This window comes from Dasypus novemcinctus, chromosome 26 (assembly GCF_030445035.2).
Source record: "Dasypus novemcinctus isolate mDasNov1 chromosome 26, mDasNov1.1.hap2, whole genome shotgun sequence".
NCBI lineage: Eukaryota > Metazoa > Chordata > Mammalia > Cingulata > Dasypodidae > Dasypus > Dasypus novemcinctus.
Window position 1 is genome coordinate 18,928,311 of NC_080698.1, and position 19,146 is coordinate 18,947,456.

A 19,146-nucleotide genomic window follows, 5' to 3' on the forward strand; every position below is an offset into this window, starting at 1 on the left:
CCATAGTTGAACCTTTTTGTGGTCCAAAGCTTCTTCAACAATGAACCCTAATATATTGCCAAATTCAATTAATAGGAAATGGAAATACAGTGATGGGTTTAAAGTTTAGAAATAGAGTACATAATACATTAAAAGTACTAAAATGAAAAATAAATTGGGGGAAGTGGATTTGGCTCAATGGATAGAGCATCTGCCTACCACATGGGAGGTCCAAGTTTCAAACCCAGGGCCTCCTGACCCATGTGGTGAAGATGGCCCACATACAGTGCTGATGCATGAAAGGAGTGCCATGCCATACAGGGATGTCCCCTGCGTAGGGGAGCCCCACGTGCAAGGAGTGCACCCTGAAAGGAGAGCCGCTCTGTGTGAAAAAAAGTGCAGCCTGCCAAGGAGTGGGGCCATACACACGGAGAACTTACTCAGCAAGATGATGCAATGAAAAGAGACAAAGATTCCCAGTGCCGCTGACAAGAAAACTACACAGAAGAACACACAGCTAATGGACAGAGTGCAGACAAGGGTTGAGGGGGAAGGAGAGAGATAAAAATAAATTGGTGTATTAATAAAATGAAAAATATTATAAATCTTTGTAACATTTTGCCTTTCATCACTAGTAGGTGTTTTTCTGTATGTACAGTGGCAAGGCACTTTCTTTCATTTCTTCCTCAGTGTCTACATCGTCGTTTTTGGTTTTTTTTCCAATTTTTAATTTTGTCTTCAAAAAAGTTTTAGATCACAGTCATTCACATATACAATATAGGGGACTCCCAGATATCCAACATCAAACCCTTTTCCCCTTTCCCCAGCAATGATCTTTTTACATGTTCATGGTATATTTGCCACAGCTGATGTACAAATTTTGAAATATAGCTATCAAACATGGTTCCATTTTGGTTTACATTGTTGTTTATATTTTATACTGTACAAATTTCTAAGTTTTTAGTTTCCTTATGTTTTACAGTATGATTTACATTTTAGTTTATGGACTTCTATACACTTTAGTTGTAAGTTAACATGTCCTATATCCATCATCGTATGATCTTGTGGAGCACTTCCACTGTCCCCTCGTTGCGCTGCTTCCATCTACGCTATACCTCTCTCCCCAGTTCCTATCTTTTTAGAACTTTTGATGTAGAAGGGAAATACAGGCTACGAGACTTGCAGTTACAGTACAGTATAATACAGGAAGACACAGAGCCTGGAGAACCATAGAAAAGGGGGAAATTTCCTCTTTCCTGCAACTACCCAACCATTCAAACCAGGGACATCTGACTGCAGAGCCAAAGGTGATTTTCACCAACAGGTGATCAGGGTATACAGAATTTTCTCTTGAAGTACCTGGCTTTGCAGCCCATTAAGATCTGAGGTTGATTTTCTTAGAAAAGGCATTGTGATTAAGAAGCATTTTTAAGGCATTGTGTACTGTACTGGGATTTTACCTTGTTAAATGGTTTGAACTGTACCTTACAAGTACACTAGTAAATAGTGAAGGGTTTTTTCTTTGCAGTGTCTCCTATTAATGGGCTGGATTGAGTCAATAATAACGCCTTCCACATGGAGACAGTTTTTCGCCATATCTCATTCAGTGTGTTTACAGTATTGCTCATTCAGTAAATTAAGCAACTGTATGTTTCTTATTAAAGATTTAGCATGTTTCATCCCAGATCATATGCAATATGGCTTGTTAACCCTGTCAGGCATGGACACTGAGATAAAGCCAATAAAAATATATAGAAACATCGAGATAAAGCTAAAGGGATGAGGATAGAGAAGTGGGGAGGAGGTAGAGGAAGAGGTAGCAGAGGCTGGTTATGCTCTGACTGTCCAAAGCTGGTGTTCACTTCCTCTTCATTTAGCAGAGATCCGAACTAATAAACTAATACTGTATAAAATTACATCCTAGGTTTTTTTGGTTTGTTTTTTAATCAGTTTTATTGATACATATTCATAAAGCATACCGTCCATCCAAAGTATACTGTCAGTGGTATTTGGTATAATCACATAGTTGTGCATTCATCACCTCTATCATTATTAGAGCATTTTCATTGTTCCAATAATAAACAAAAAAACTCTGTACAAGCTCTATACAGACTCCATCCTTACAAAATATAAATACAAATCAATTAGAAACAAAATAGCAGCTATGTATAGCAGGGGAAGCATATAGAGATTGAGAGGTGATTATTAAGGAGTACAGCTTTCGTTTTTAATACATTTTTATACATTTATCTCATTATCTTGTTCTATATAGAATTTCAAGTAGGCATTCCCTGCTTAGATCGCATTCCTTTCCCTGTTAAATGCAAGAATCCTTTTCCTGTTTTCCTGCTAGGCTGAGAATTCTGGAGGGGCTCTTTTTGTTTGTTTGTTGTTGTTTTCTGTTTTGTTTTTTGTTATTTTGTTCTTTCTTCCTTTCTTTTTTCTTTTTAGGAGGTACTGGGAATTGAACTCAGATTCTTGTAAGTGCAAAGCAGGTGCTCAACCCCTGAGCTACACCCACTCTGCTGGAGAAGACGCTTTAATCAGAGAGGAGTACCAAAGGCACTAAAAACCTTGGCCATTTCCAGTTCTTGAACCCCAGGTTTCTGCTACAAGTTGCTTCACTGTCCATAAAAACTTTGATAGTTTTATCATTCTGGTTTTGGTTGAAAACTTGATCTGAGATAATTAGCCTTTGCTTGTTTAACCTCCCCATGATCCCTCGCCATGTACTCTACAGCTAATCTTCAAAGAGTTGATGTGTTTTAGATTATTTTCAACCAAACTTTCTTGTTTTTTAAAAGTATCTAGGGAAGTAGACTTGACCCAATGGTTAGGGCATCCGTCTACCACATGGGAAGTCCACGGTTCAAACCCAGGGCCTCCTTGACCCGTGTGGAGCTGGCCCATGCGCAGTGCTGATGCGCGCAAGGAGTGCCCTGCCACACAGGGGTGTCCCTGTGTAGGGGAGCCCCACACACAAGGAGGGCGCCCCATAAGGAGAGCCGCCCAGCGCGAGAGAAAGTGCAGCCTGCCCAGGAATGGTGCCACACACACACAGAGCTGACACAACAAGATGGTGCAACAAAAAGAAACACAGATTCCCATGCCGCTGACAACAACAGAAGCGGACAAAGAAGAACACCCAGCAAATGGACACAGAGAGCAGACAACTGGGGAGGGGGGGAAGGAGGGGAGAGAAAAAAAAAACTATTGTATTAATTATCTATTACTGTGTAACAAGTTACCCCAAAATTTAGCAGCTTAAAACTATTCATTTGCTTTCTCACACAGTTTCTGAAGGTCAGGAATTCAGGAGTGGCTTAGCTGGGTAGTTTGACTCAGGGTCTGTTATAAGGATGCAGTCAAGCTTTTAGTTGGGTTTTATCTGAAAACTTCCAAGTTCATTTAGGTGGCTTTTTGCTGAGGCTTCAGTTCTTCACCACATGGTCTATCCATAGGTCTGGTCAGACCTAGCAGCTCGCTTCCTCCAGAGCAAGTGATCCAAGACAGAGCAAGAGCACAAGGGATGGAAGCTACACTAAGATGGAAGCTGCCATGTCTTTTATAACCTGATCTCTGAAGTGACATCACTACTGCCATGTTCTGTTGGTTATATAGACCAACTCTGGTACAATGTGGTAAAGGGTTGCCCAAGGGTATTGATATTAAGAGGCAACAGAGGGAAGCGGATGTGACTCAAGCAGTTGGGTGCCCACCTACCACATGGGCAGTCCCAGGATCGGTTCCTAGTGCCTCCTAAAGAAGATCAGCAAGACAGCAAGCTGACACAATGGGCTGGCATGGCTTGCTGACAGAAGATGACTCAACGAAGAGACACAGTGAGAGACACAACAAGAAGAAGCAGAGGTGGTTCAAGCCATTGGGCACCTCCCACATGGGAGGTCCTGGTTTCAGTTCTTGGTGCCTCCAAAAAAAAAAGGAGATAAGCACACAACAAACAGATACAGAGAGCAGATAGCAAGTACAAACAACAAGGAGGGAAAAAAGAAATCTAAAAAGTAAGAGCTCACTGGAAGCCACTCTGGAGACTGGTTCCTCATCTAACTTCCCATTAAGAAACTTAGGAATTGTTGAAAGACTTGATTTTATGAAATATATCAAAACAGACAAGCTAAAGAGACTTCTGCAAGAATTATATTCTTCCTTTTGTAGTAAATAATTACTTATTTTATTAATTGATTTTAATTCATACTAAACAAGTTGTATGACTCCAGAACAAGAGAGCTCTTAGGAAATGCATTTCTTTGGATGATGAATTATCAAGTTTTGCGCTTCTGCTTCCTCAATATAACTGTCATACCTCCTATTTAAATTTAGAATTTTTTATCAAGATTTCTCAAAGTAGATAGTTACCTTAAAACTATGTCCTTCATCTTCAGCCTCCATGTGAAAAGCTAAGAGGGCAGTTTTTACTGGACACTCTGGGCTAGGTACACCTCTCCTCCCAGTTTATCCCACATTCCCTGGACAGTACTACTGGTACCTTCTCAATCTTCCCCACTGGACTATAAACTCACTGAGGAAAATGACTGATCTTTACTCATTTTGATATATCTGGAACCTAGTACAGGGCCTAGCACATATTAGAGGCCTAATAAATATTTATTGGATAAAGGGTATAGAATGCAAGTTTGAAGGTGGATGGAAGTCACTACTTTCTGGTTCTTAATGGTGGCCACTGACTAACTGTATGATGGTGTGCCCTCTGATCTGGAATAAAAGCACTTAGGGGCAGTGAACATTCTCTTCCATGAATGTAAGGTGACTATAGACAGGATCTTATTTGTTACAAATTTCCAGCCTTCTTAAGAGCCTGCATTTAGGGAAGTGGATGTGGCTCAACTGATAGAATGTCCAACTACCACATGGGAGGTCCACAGTTCAAACCCCGGGCCTCCTTGACCCGTGTGGAGCTGGCCCATGTGCAGTGCTGATGGGTGCAAGGAGTGCCCTGCCATGCAGGCGTGTCCCCGTGTAGGGGAGCCCCACGCGCAAGGAGTGCGCCCCGTAAGTAGAGCCGCCCAGCGCGAGAGAAAGTGCAGCCTGCCCAGGAATGGTGCCGCACACACAGAGAGCTGACACCACAAGATGACCCAACAAAAAGAGGCACAGATTCCCGGTGCCACTGACAAGACTGCAAGCAGACACAGAACAACACACAGCAAATGGCCACAGAAAGCAGACAATGGGTGGTGGGGGTGGGGGAAATAAATAAATCTTTAAAAAAAAAAAAGCCTACATTTAAACATCACAGGAAAGCTGGACCTAGGTTTGACGAATTACCAGGTAGAAAGGTATTGAAAAAGTGTTTATTTATGCCCTGCTTTGTTTTAGTAAGGTTTTAAGGTAGCCTATACAGATACGTAAAATATGAAATAGCATGGTTAAAATTGTTGGGGGCGAGGAATAAATTAAAACGAATGAAAGTATAAAATTGAGCAGACTGAAGGGGAAGAAAAATTCCCCATGTTACCCTACATATATGACTCTAAGCTTTTTAAAAAATTTTTTTTATTTCTTGCCCCTTACCCCCCCACACCCCAGTTATCTGTTCTCTGTGTCTATTTTGCTGCGTGTTCTTCTTTGTCCACTTATGTTGTTGTCAGCGGCATGGGAATCTGTTTCTTCTTGTTGTGTTATCTTGTTGTGTCAGCTCTCCATGTGTGCGGCGCCATTCCTGGGCAGGCTGCACTTTCTTTTGTGCTGTGCAGCTCTCCTTACAGGGCGCCCTCCTTGCACGTGGGGCCCCCCTACGCAGGGACACCCCTGTGTGGCAGGGCACTCCTTGCGCGCATCAGCACTGCGCATGGCCAGCTCCACACGGGTCAAGGAGGCCCAGGGTTTGAACTGCGGACCTCCCACGTGGTAGACGGACGCCCTATCCACTGGGCCAAGTCCGCTTCCCTAAGCTTTCTAATAACCAAACCAGAAGACCTGGTAGTTACCAAATTCTCAATTTTTGAGAAGGAATTTCTCTCAGGATTTTTTTTCAAATGCATGGTATGTAACATGGAAGTCCTAATTATCTTCTCTGCAAAATTACTCTAAGTAGATTAAAGAAGACTAACTCCATCAAAACTGGGAAGGATAAAAAGGAGTTCATTATACTATTTGCTCTACTTTATATATGTTTGAAATTCCCCACAATAGTTGTGGTTGGATTTTTTTACAAGTTAAAAATGTTCCGCAATCATACTAATGGGGTGGCTTTAGTAGCATCTTCATTAAAGTCAAGAACTGAACATAGTTACCCATTAAAGATTCAAAAGGAAAATATAGAATTGTTATTTTCAGGTCTTATCATTATATCTATACAGAAAATCCAAATCTATAAATATTAAAACTCATAAAAGGAAATAGATGTAGCTCAAGTGGTTGAGTGCCTGCCTCCCATGCACAAGGTCCTGGGTTCGATCTCCAGTACCTCCTAAAAACAAAAATAATAATAATAAAACCAACTCTCATTGGGGAGCAGATGTAGTTCAGTGGTTGAGTGCCCACTTCCCTTGTACAAGGTCCTGGGTTCATTCCCCAGTACTTCTAAAAACAAACAAATGAAAAAACCTCGTAAGAGCAGAATAAGGATTGTTCAATATAAGATCAACATGCAAACACCAATAGTGATTTTTTTTAACACTAGTACCAACTGCTTTGAAAACGTAGCAGGAAAAAAATCCTATGTGTGATAGCAACAGAATCTGAAGTACTAGGAAAAAAGCTTCAAAAAGGATATGTAAGACTTATAAAAGTTACTAAAAAACATAGAGGCCTGAACTAATAGAGAAATATTATGAGAACGTTATTGAGACTAAAGTATGTCATAAAAGAGAAGGCCCAGAATCATAAAGATGTCAGTTCTCCCCAAAGTAATCTGTAAATTTAATGTAATTCCAGTGGGATTTTTTTTTTAATTTAACAAACTGATAAATTTATGAGGGAATTTGAAGGTTCAAGAATTGGCAAGAGGGAAGCAGACGTGGCTTAGGCAGCTGAGCTCCTGCCTACCACATGGGAGGTCCCAAGTTCAGTTCTCAGTGCCTCCTAAAGAAGACAAGCAAGACAGCATGCTGACGCAACAAGATGATGCAACCAAAAGACAGCGAGGAAACACAACGAGAAAAACAACAAATGGAGCGGAGATGGCTCAAGCAATTAGGCACCTCCTTTCCACATGGGAGGCCCTGAGTTCAGTTCCTGGTGCCTCCTGAAAAAAAAAAAAAAGACTAGCAGAGAGTGAGTGCAAATGGGTTGGGGCAGAATTAATTAAAAACAAATCTAGGGAAGTGGACTTGGCCCCAATGGTTAGGGCATTCGCCTACCACATGGGAGGTGTGGAACTGGCCCACGCGCAGTGCTGATGCGCACAAGGAGTGCCGTGCCACGCAGGGGTGTCCCCATGTAGGGGAGCCCCACGCTCAAGGAGTGCGCCCCGTAAGGAGAGCCGCCCAGTGTGAAAGAAAGTGCAGCCTGCCCAGGAATGGCGCCACACACGGAGAGCTGACACAAGATGAAGCAACAAAACGAAAAGAGACACAGATTCCTGGTGCCCCTGATAAGGATAGAAGCGATAACAGGAGAACACACAGCGAATGGACAGAGAAAGCAGACAACTCGGGGGAAGGGGGAGAGAAATAAATAAAAAAATAAATCTTAAAAAAAAACTTTTGTTCAATTAATGTACATATATGAATATATGTATTTGAAATCATTTGGCTTTCAGAGAATGTGGTCTTTTTTCTTTTAACTTTTTTATATCAGTGTTATAAATTACTCTGTTAACAAGATAATAACTACAATAACAATAAATCTGGCGGTGGACTTGGCCCAGTGGTTAGGGCGTCCGTCTACCACATGGGAGGTCCGCGGTTCAAACCCCGGGCCTCCCTGACCTGTGTGGAGCTGGCCCATGCACAGTGCTGATGTGCGCAAGGAGTGCCCTGCCACGCAGGGGTGTCCCCCGCATAGGGGAGCCCCACGCGCAAGGAGTGCGCCCCGTAAGGAGAGCCGCCCAGCGCGAAAGAAAGTGCAGCCTGCCCAGGAATGGTGCCACACACACGGAGAGCTGACACGGCAAGATGACGCAACAAAAAGAAACACAGATTCCCGTGCCGCTGACAACAGAAGCAGACAAAGAAGACGCAGCAAATAGAAACAGAGAACAGACAACTGGGGTGGGGTGGGGGAGGGGAAATAAATAAATAAATGAATGAATAAAAAATAAAAAACAAATCTGCTTTAGTCAGTGGTTATACTCCCCCCCCTTATTTTTGTTTATTCCTCAATTTTGAGGAATTTGGTACCATGTCCACTCTGACTGCTTCAGGCTGAGAAGGGACGAAGAAATGGAATTTTTTGCCTACAGTTGAAGATACTCCCTGCTTTTGGGATGGGGCTGGTCCACCATCATCCTGTCCAGCGCAGTCCCAAAGAGCTGAAAGAGTAGGAGCTGATCGTACACCTGCTGGGTTTCAGGGCTCAAGTAGCATAGGACAAATCCAAACTGTTTAAGTCTCTGAGAAATAAACTTTTTAAAAAGGATCTTATTTATTTATTTCTCCCCACCCCACTCCTTGTTGTTTTGCATTCACTGTCTGCTTGTCTTTTCTTTTTTTTTTTAGAAGGCACTGGAAACCGAACTGGGGGCTTCCCATGTGGGAAGGAGACCCAATTCCTTGAGACACTTCTGCCCTGCTCTGAGAAATAAACTTGACAAATAAATTGAAAATTAGAGGTTCAAAGAAAAGTAAAAGAATCATGATTCAGGGATTTATAAATGAGTATATAATATTTTGAGGAAATAGCTTTTAATATATTCCCAGATAGACCCTGCCAACGAGATGTTGATTTCATATTTTAACAGAAGACTAACTGGGAGGTGATAATTACAACATATATAACAAAGAATAAGTATCCCAAACTTATAACTATAATCTGCTAAGAAAGTCCTAAATGATATGTACTAACAATTCTCAAGATTCCAGATGGCCAACAAAATAGAAAAAGATCTTCAGAGAAATGCAAACTAAAACACCAGTGAGATATTTCACACCTATCACATTGAAAAATACTGAAGCTCTGACAATGCCAACTGTTTGCAAAGGTGTAAGGAAATGAATTATACATTGCAGGTGGTTCTGTAACTTGACGCGGCCACTTGGGAGAGCAATTGGACAATGTTTAGTAAGGTTTAAACTGCCCAATACTTTGACTAGCAACTTCTTTTCTATTTATGTTAGAGAAACAACTATGTGTATGCAAGGAAATGTGTACAAAGATCTCTATTCAAGCGAGGCACTGTTTGTAATAGCAAAAACTTAGAAACGCCATCAGAAAGGAAACAGATGAATTGTATATGACTATGTGATGAGACACTATTGAACAGTTAAAATTAATGAACTAGGTTTATATATATATATCAACTTAGAGGTCAAACAGTGTTGAATGAAATACAAAAACTACTCTGTTCTCTATGAAGAAAAAGCATTAATACTGACTTGATTAATACAACTCTAGGTTTGCTTCTAGGGCAGTAGTAAAAGGGATATGAGATTTAAAGGGATGAAGGAGAAACAGAAGCTTTACTGAAGTGCATGTGTTTTTTTCTTATAAAGAAGAAAAAAGGCAAACATGACAGTATTTAATAGCAGTTACATGGATATTTCTGTAGTATCTGCATGCTTTTTTTTTTTTTTCATATTTGAAGATTCTACTATTGGTTTCCATTGTATCTCCCTGGACACTGCCTATGAGTGTGACATATTTTACCTATACAGTCTATGAGCACTGATGGGACAAATATAAGCTGAGTAACAAAAATGTCTATATATTTTGCCTTTTTTAGATGTTTTAATTGCCTCGACATCATTCTTTGAAACCCTTTTGCCTCAGAATGCTGTCATCCTTGTAGGCCAAGGGCCATATCAGACACAGGCTTTTATCAGCTAGGCCTCAGGCAGGCTGTGACAACATCTGTGATAATTGCGGCTATGATAGAAGTTTCTGTGAAAGTTATGAGTGTGATCAGCTACAGAGCCCACCAAGTCCAGAATGGTGCTCTTAGCCTTCTGGCCTCCCAAATCTTCAAAACATTAATGAATGGGGAAGATTTGGCTAAGACCCCCTTTTCTCTGTGGAGTGGATGATCGGCAGTCCTAATCTAGGAAGAGCCTCCCTTCTAGTCCTGTCTGTCCAGGGGCAGTGAAATAAACCGGGTGTGTCAGTTGGCAGAGAGGGGTAGGCTAGAAAGGAGAGGGTGCCACCTGCCTCTTGGCCCCAGCTGATTGTATACCATGTGGGACTGTTACCAGCATCTTCTGAACTTAAAGAGAAACTGGAGACTGGATTTTTCTGTTCAGTTAAAAGGGAATGCACTGGGTGAGGCAAACAAAACATGTCTGTAGACCCATGTTGGCCAGTGAGGTAATCAGCTGGCAACCATAGTTCTAATCAAGCCTAGATTTGTAAGGCACCAAAGGTACCTTTTGCCAAACTAGGAACTTCACAGACTAACAAAATGTTCCAGAAATTTAGGGGCTTGATTCAGGAGTGCCAACTTTTTACCTTGCCGTTCAATAGCAAAACAAAATATTAGCACCATTTAGTCTCACCATTAAAGAAAGGCCACACAAAAAGTAGGTGTACCCAAGAGTGGTCCATCGTTCCTTATATGAAATCCTGAGAGCCAGATGTGTTTTGGAATTGAAAATTTTAGATTTTGGAAAGGTAATATGATGCATGTAACACCCCCTAATAAAACGCAAAATTTCTGCAGTGAACTATATGACTGTTGAACTAAGTGGGGTAAGTAAAGGCTATTAAATAATCGTATGACAGTTTAGGTCAGGGCTTTCTGCCACATGAGTATGGGTGCTAGACCAAAAATCTTGGTTTTCAGAGCCTTTTGAATTGTGAACCTGTATCAAGTTAGGGAAAAATCCTTTCAGTGGACTGGTTTTATGAAGAAACCTCAGCATGCTGCCCTTACTTTTTATTAACTACTAGAGACTGCCCTAATGGCTGAACATTTGGGAACTTCTGATCTAGGCTAAATCTTATTTTTCATACGGCTTCCCCCCTTTCGCCTGACTCCCTCTGGCAGCAGGGAGCACACTACTGCCTATGGGAGCATGTCCTGATGGAAGGAGTTTCCTGCCGTTGGAGTCCTAAGTGTGTCTCCTGCAATCTCCTGACTGCACAGGACCTATTTCTGATCTCTTCTACCCACAGCGCAATTCCTCCTCTCATGCTTCCTCTTCAGGTGCTGGGATGCACTACTCCAGGCTGGCATAACTCTCACAGGGCCCTGGCTCCCTCAGCTGTCCCTGTCTATGACAAAGTTGTCCTCCACGCTGAGTGCCTTCTGGAGCAGCTACAGTTTGTCAGGGCTTTCAAGAACGGCTCCCAGAAGGATCTGAGCTGCAAAGAGGGCAATGGGATTTATCAGTTCAGATTAGCTTCTTGCTTGTGCATCCAGAGGGAGCATTATATTTTTGAACAAACAAGTCATATTGATGACTCACATTGTCTCAGAATCAAATTATTTCTCCAAGGAGCAGTGCAAGAAATTGAAGGAGAGCTTGGAGATAGGCCTTGGAAGGGCAAGAAAGATCTGGGCTTGTTGGGATGTGATTTACGAAGGCACTGCAAAGGGAGGGTGGGAAAGTGCTAGGCATGAGGCAGTGGTTTCTTGGAAACTGGAGCTAGGCCTGGAGGAAGAGCAGGATTTAGAGAGGACCCCGGAAGAGGAAGAGATTTCAGGTGGGAGAAATGGTTGAGAGAGAGCTGGATGTGGCAGCAGGTGAGGATTCACACTCTGGGCTGTGAGGAGCCAGCAGGCCGGCTTAAGCAGAAAGAAAATTTATCAAGAGCCACACTGCAGGGCGTTTCTGTTTGTCTCCCCTCCCATTCTCCTCTGAATATTCTAGAAGCAGCCTCTCCCGGTTCTCAGCCCCTGGGCTTTGCCGGTGACCTTCCTCCTCCCTCCAGCACTTTCTGGCCCAGGGCTAGCTTTGTACTGTAGCGTCTCTCCTTTTAAACCGTGCGCTCCTAAGGCACCTACGGTTTTCCTTCTCCAGCCCCTCACGCACTGCCTGGAAGGCACATCCTGCAGATTTTCTCCTTGTGGATCCTGCCTTGGCTTCCCCATGTGGGCACCCAACTTTCCCCTTCTGTGTTATCTCCTACAGTCCCTTGCAAAGATTCAAATCTCAGGCTCTGGACATTTATTGCATTTTTATGATCAAAGCACATTTATTACATTTCTATAATCGGGCAGGATGTTTTTCATAACTGGAAGCAAAAGAGGTTCCGAAGTGAACCCTAGGAAGGGGAGTGGGGGTGATCACAATTTTCTCCAGTTTCTGGGTTGGCTTAGCACAATAAAAGGAATTGGGTCCTACGTTCAGCTTCTCCTCCGAGCACCAAGCAGAGAAGTTTTGTTAGTTTGGCTCTCGCACATACCTCCCTTGCTTTGTAACTTTTTTTTTTTTTTTTTGAGGTAACTGGGCCAGGGAATGAACTCAGGACCTCGTATGTGGGAAGCTGGTACTCACCCACTGAGCTACATCAGCTCCCCTGAGTTGGTTTTTCTATCTGTTTTGCTTGTAGTTTGTTTTTGTTTTTTCAGGAGGCACCTGGAATCAAACCTAGGACTTCCCGTGTGGGAGGTGGGCACTCAACTGCTTGGTATATTTTGATATCATTTGATATATTTTGATATAATTTCAAGCTTACAGAAAAGTTGCAAGAATAACTCAAGGCACTCACATTTACTTTTCACCCACATTAACTAACCAATTGCTTACATTTTGCCGCATTTGCTTTATTCCTTTTATGTATATGTATGTATATACAAACATGGTCATTTTTTTTTCTGGAACTGGAGGCAGCATGTCACTTTGCCCCTATATACTTTAGTGTGTTTTTCCTAAGAATATAGGCATTCTCTCCCGGCAGAACAACCTTTATTTTTTTTCTAATTATAAAATTATACATGTTTGTGGGGGAAGATCCAGAAACATAAAAAATATGAAGAAGAGATACAGAGCATTTATAAACCTGTAGTTTAGGTGTCGGTACGCTTAGACTCCTAGTGTGGCAGGAACGGCAAAGGTGTGTGATGGCCAAGAATCTACTCTATGGGGTCAATCAGAAAGCCACGTAGTTCTGGCTCTGCCATTACCACCTGAGCAAGGGGCCTTTTTGAGATCCTGTTTCTTCCTATAAAATGGGAAAATAATAGCACCTAGTTAAATGAGCTAATGCAGGGGAGCAGATGTGGCTCAAGCAGTTGGATACCTGCCTACCACATGGGAGGTCCCAGGTTCAGTTCCCAGTGCCTCCCAAAGAAGACAAGCAAGACAGCAAGCTGCCGTGACAGACTGCCACAACAAGATGATGCAAGGAAGAGATACAACGCGGAAACACAATGAGACACAACTAGGGAGCAGAAGTGGCTCAAGGATTTGGGTGTCTCCCTCCCACATAGGAGGTCCTGGGTTCGGTTCCTGGTGCCTCCTAAAAAGAAGATGAACACACAACGAGTAGGCACAGAGCAGAGGGCAAGTGCGGGTGTGTGGGGGGTGGTAAATAAATAAAATAAATCTTTTTAAGAATCTAAAATTTAAAAATAAGCTAAAACATGTTACAGGTTTAGTTCAATGCCTGGCCTAGAGCAACTGCCAACAAATGTTACTTCTAGATGACAAAAAAGACTTATATAAACTTAGAATTGCCATATGATCCAGCATTTCCAGTCCTAGGTAGAGACCCAGAAGAAATGAAAACAGGTACTCAAACAGTCCTTGTACAGTACATGGATTCTCATAGCAGCCCTATCCACCGTTGACAAAAGGTGGAAGCAACTGAAATGTCCATCAGTGAATGAGATGATAAACAAAATGCTGTATATGCATACAAAGGAATGTTATTCAGCCATACGTAATGACAACATGGATGAGTCTTAAAATCATTATGCCAAGTAAAAGATGTCAGACACAAAAGGTCACTTCATATGGTTCCATTTATATGAAATATCCAAGATAGGGAAGCATATTTGGCTCAATGGTTAGCCTACCACATAGGAGGTCCAGGATTCAAACCCCGGGCCTCCTGACCCGTGTGGAGCTGGCCCATATGCAGTGCTGATGCGCACAAGGAGTGCCCTACCACACAGGGGTGTCCCCCATGTAGGGGAGCCCCACGCACAAGGAGTGCACCCCATAAGGAGAGCCGCCCAGCGCGAAAAAAGTGCAGCCTGCCCAGGAGTGGCGCCACACACACGGAGAGCTGACGCAGCAAGATGATGCAACAAGAAGAGACACAGGTTCCTGTGCCGCTGACAAGAATATAAGCAGACACAGAAGAACACACAGCGAATGGACACAGAGAGCAGACAACTGGAGGGGGAAGCAGGGAAGGGGAGAGAAATAAATAAAAAATCTTGGGAAAAAAAAAAAATCCAAGATAGCTGAATCCATGGAGCTGGAACACAGATTAGTGGTCACCAGGGTATGGGGGGAAAGGGGGTAAGGAGCCCTGACTGCTTAATGGGCACGGGGTTTTATTTTGGAGTGACGGAAGTGTTTTAAACCTAGATAAAGGTGGTGGTTGCACAGCATTGTGAATAAACGTACTAAATACCATTGAATTATTTACTTTTAAATGGTTGGTTTTGTATTATTATATGAATTTAACCTCAGTAATTAAAAAGAAAAAAGCTCTGTCATACCACTGTGTGACAGCCTGCCGTTGTTTTCTCTTACCAGAGGTTTATTTGTGCAACAAATAGTTTTCAAGTGCCATTGCATGCCAGGCATTGTGCTAAGTCCTAGCAGTTAATCAAGCAAAGTGCTTGGAGCTTTGATTAGGACTTTGATGCTGAAGTCTTGAGCTGGCGCCTGGGGAAGTAAGCACACAGAGGAAAGAGAAGCAAGCCTGGGAAGAGAGGACCTGAGCCAGGAGAAGAGCACAGAGGAATAGAGATGGCTCCTTAGACACGGCAGAAACCCCAGGGAGAGACAGAGCCGTTCACCTGATGGTCTACAGCTGACCTTGTGGAGAGAGGCAAAGCCTAGAGAGCCTCATCGTCTACAGCTGCCCTGAGCCCAGAGAGAAGCAAGACCCGGAAAGAGAGGAACCCAGGAAGCCTGCACCCTGGCAGACATTGCCAGCCCTCTTGCTCCAACATGTGAAAATAGGCTTTATTGAGGGAAGTAATTTATGCTTTACCGCCTGGTATCTGTAAGCTCCTACCCCAAATAAATGCCCTTTATAAAAGCCAGTAGGCAAAAAGGAAAAGAAAAGAAAAGAAGCCAGTAGGCTTCTGGTATTGTGCATCAGCACCCCTTGGCTGGCTAATACAAGGCCTCTTTGAAAAGTTGGCATTGGAGCAGAGGTCTGAAGGAAATGAGGGAGCTGGGTGAACAGCTAGGGAAAGAGCAGATGGGCAGCAGGAACAGCATGTGCAAGGGCCCTGAGTCAGGAGCATGCTCGGCATGTTTAAGGATGAGCGAGGAGGCCACCGTGTGGTCAGGTAGAGTGACCAAGGAAGACAGCAGGTCAGGGAGGAGTGGGGACCCGATCGTGCAGGGTCCTGGAGGCCGTTATCAGAAGCGTAGCTGTTCCTCTGAGTGACATGGGCGACCGGGGGAGGGTTAAAGGAAAGGACGGATAGAATCTGACCCTCATAAGATCTCAGTGCTTCTGCATCATATTTAAAGTAAAAAGTTGCAGATGCTCCTTGGTTTCTGTCCACCTCCTTGGGTCCCTCTCCCACCCTGGGCATTGCTCAATCCCCAGCCTGTCTGACGGATTGCACCTCCCTCCGCCCTCCCCTTCCCTCACCCCCATTTATCCAGATGGAAGTTACAGCCAGTTGACATACCAAGTTACTTCCAGGGTAGACCGTACTCTGGTTGGTCTCTCACAAGCAACGACAGCTAGGGGCCCCTTCGATTGAGCTCTTGCCCTAGCCGGGTCCCTTACACCCTGGAGCTCGTTTCATGCTCACAGCCATCCTTCCAGGCAGCTGCTGCCATTTTCCACTTTTTTGCAGATGGTACCCTGGCTGATTAACTCGGGCCCTGAAGCTAGCAGACAGCAAAGCCAGGACTCCCCGGCGGGCCAGCCTCCCAAGGCTGGGGACAGCGATGAACAAAGCACTGTACCCCAGTGCCTGGCACACCGCAGTCAGCCAGATAAATATTAGCTAGATCGAAGGCTGAATGAATCCAGGCTCTTTGTTCTTCCCCAAGCTCTTTCTCTGTTGGAAAAAATGTCTGAGAAAGCATTTTGCAAATTACAAAGCATTACAGAATTATGAGCCATTATGAAGATGATTAGAGTCTGAAATCCTGGGTTCTGGCTGGGCTCCTAATTTTTCTGATGGCGGCTTCCTCCCAGGCATAGGCATGTCAGCCCCAAACACCTGAGCTTTCCCAAACCTCAGCCTATCCCCCAGCTTTTCCTTTGCTTTGCTTGAAACAAAGCAGGTCTTTTAGAAGTGAGGGAGGGGGGCTGTGTGGTGGCCTTGCTTTTTGGGAACAGGCTTTCACCTCCTTCCACTTCATTGTTTTCATACAAAATTCCAGACGCACAGTCCGGGCAAACAGAAGTCTCATTCATAGCCAGTGGTCCCCCAGGCTGGCGTTTCCCACCTCCTCCCCTTCCCTCTCCTTTCAGGCTTCTGCTGAAGTGGCGACCGAGTAAGGGAGGCTCAGGGCAAAGGAGATGGTGTACATAGTTGATGGGGGGTGTTCTAGCTTGCTAAAGCTGCTCAAGCAGACGCCATAAAATGGGTTGGCTTTTAACAATGAGAATTTTAAAAAATTGTTTAATTTATTTTTTATCAATGGGATTTATTAGTTTACAAGCTTACAGTTTTGAGGCTGAGAAAAAATGTCCATATCAAAGCATCGTCAGGCAATGCTTTCTCCCCAAAGACCAGCTGCTGGAGATCTTGAACTTGACTTCTCTGTCACGGTGGCATCTGCTGGTGTCTCCCTTCCCCCCTGGGTCTTGTTATTTTAGCTTCTTGCTTCAATGGCTTTCTTTCTCTGGGTCTGAGTTTCATTCTTTTATCCAGGACTCCAGTAAGAGGATTGAGATCCACCCTGAGGGAAGCAGATATGGCTCAAGGGACAGAGCGTCCGCCTACCATAGAGGAGGTCCAGGGTTCCATACCCAGGGCCTCCTGGCCCGTATGGTGGGCTGGCCCATGTGGAGTGCTCCCGCACACGAGGAGTGTCACCCTGCACAGGGGTGCTCCCCGTGCAAGGAGTGGCCCCTGCGCTCCGCACAGGAGGGCAGCCCGCCCAGGAGGGGAGCTGCCCACACGGAGAGCTGACGCAGCAAGAAGACACAACAAAAAAGAGATATGGAGAAGAGACAATATGAGACACATCAAGCTAGGGAGCTGAGGTGGAGCAAGAGAATGATCACCTCTCTCCCATTCCGGAAGGCCCAAGGATGGGTTCCCAGAGCCACCTAACAAGAATACAATAGACACAGAAGAACACACAGCGAATGGACACAGAGAGCAGACAATGGGGGTGGGGGGAGAGTAGGGGGAGAAATAAGAAAAAAACTTTTTAAAAATTTTAAAAGACCCACCCTGAATGAGGTGGGTCACATCTTAAAATCCTGCTCACCCAGAGATCCCACTTACAATGGGTCCACACCCGTAGAAATGGATTCACTTTAAGAACATGCTTCAAACCATCTCAGGCGCATCCCCTCAGGAGGCCATGCCTCACGATGGAAAAGGCCCTGGATTGCTGGCCAGGGCACTAGACTGTACTCCTGGTTTGTTTTGCAAATTCATAGTTAAATGACCTTGGGCAATTCACTTACCCCGCTCCTCTGAGTTCTTCACAACACAGTGCACCAGACAGCGGGTACCTGTTGATCAGAGTCGGCATGTGATAGGAAACTGCCTCCTGGGGGCCAAGCAAACCCATCCTTCCCAGTTTAGATGACCTGGCATAGAGCCGAGGGTGAGGCTTCTTGTGATTCTGCTAGATTGTCTCATGGCTTTAAAAGCCTGCCTTGCTAAGACACATGTTTTTGATTTCCCACTGCTTTCCCTTTTCGGGTCCTACACCTCCCTGCTTTTTGTCACTCGCAAATAGTAAAACTACAAACTGCACTGCACGTGCATTTTTTAAGGAGGCTTAAATCACTGACTTCTCAGCGCCACACTTTCGGTGGGCACGGGGTCCTGCCACTCCAGGCAGGGCCTCAGCAGCAGGGGGAGGTGGCAGCGACTTGAGGTGGGGGTGGGGGAAGGTGTCAGATACTGAAACCCAAATTAGTAATGCGTGATTGTTTTTAGTTGAGCCTTCATTTGGCTCTTGTGAACTGGAGGTGGTGTGGGGTGACTGGTCTAGGGAGGTTTGTTGGGCAATTAAAGAGAATGGAAACAGAAATCTCCCCTTTCACGCAGAGTGGGTCCTTTTCAGGACGGCTGATTTTAGTATTCTCCTGAGAGTGGCATTCAGGGGCGCCTTCGTTATGTATTCCTGTGTGTGCTGAAACTTTATCCAATGAGCATGTGTCAATTTTAGACCACATTTCACGAGCCTAAGATGCAACCCATTGTAAGACACCTTATTTTATGTGCCTCCAAGGGAAATTTGTCATCAGCTCTCATGGCCAATTAAGCTATGACATGTTTAATTAATAAGACACATGGGGTTTTTGAACTGGTAAAATGTGAAAAAAAATCTGCATCTTAGAACTGATGTACTATGGTAAAAAAATTTTTTTTAATTATAAGATATTTTCCACTTTTGGAAAAAGAATTACTGAAGTTGCTTTTGCCTCCCACCGTTTTCCTCAGTGTGATTTCCTAAAAAAAAAAAAGCCAAGGGATTCGTTTGATGACTTCTTTTTTTTTTTTAAACATGTATGTGCCAGCTCTGTGCCTTCTCTTGCCCCTGAGTCCATCAGGGCCTCCTGGGAACTGGCAGGAAAGGTAGCAATAGCCTCGTTTCCAGATAAGGAAGCTCAAGGTCAGATTCTTGTTCCTTTTTTTTTTTTTAATTTAATCTTTTATTTTTTTCTTCTTTATTTTTAAAAAAATGCTGCATTAAAAAAATGTGAGGTCCCCATATACCCCCCCACCCCCTCACCCCACTCCTCCCA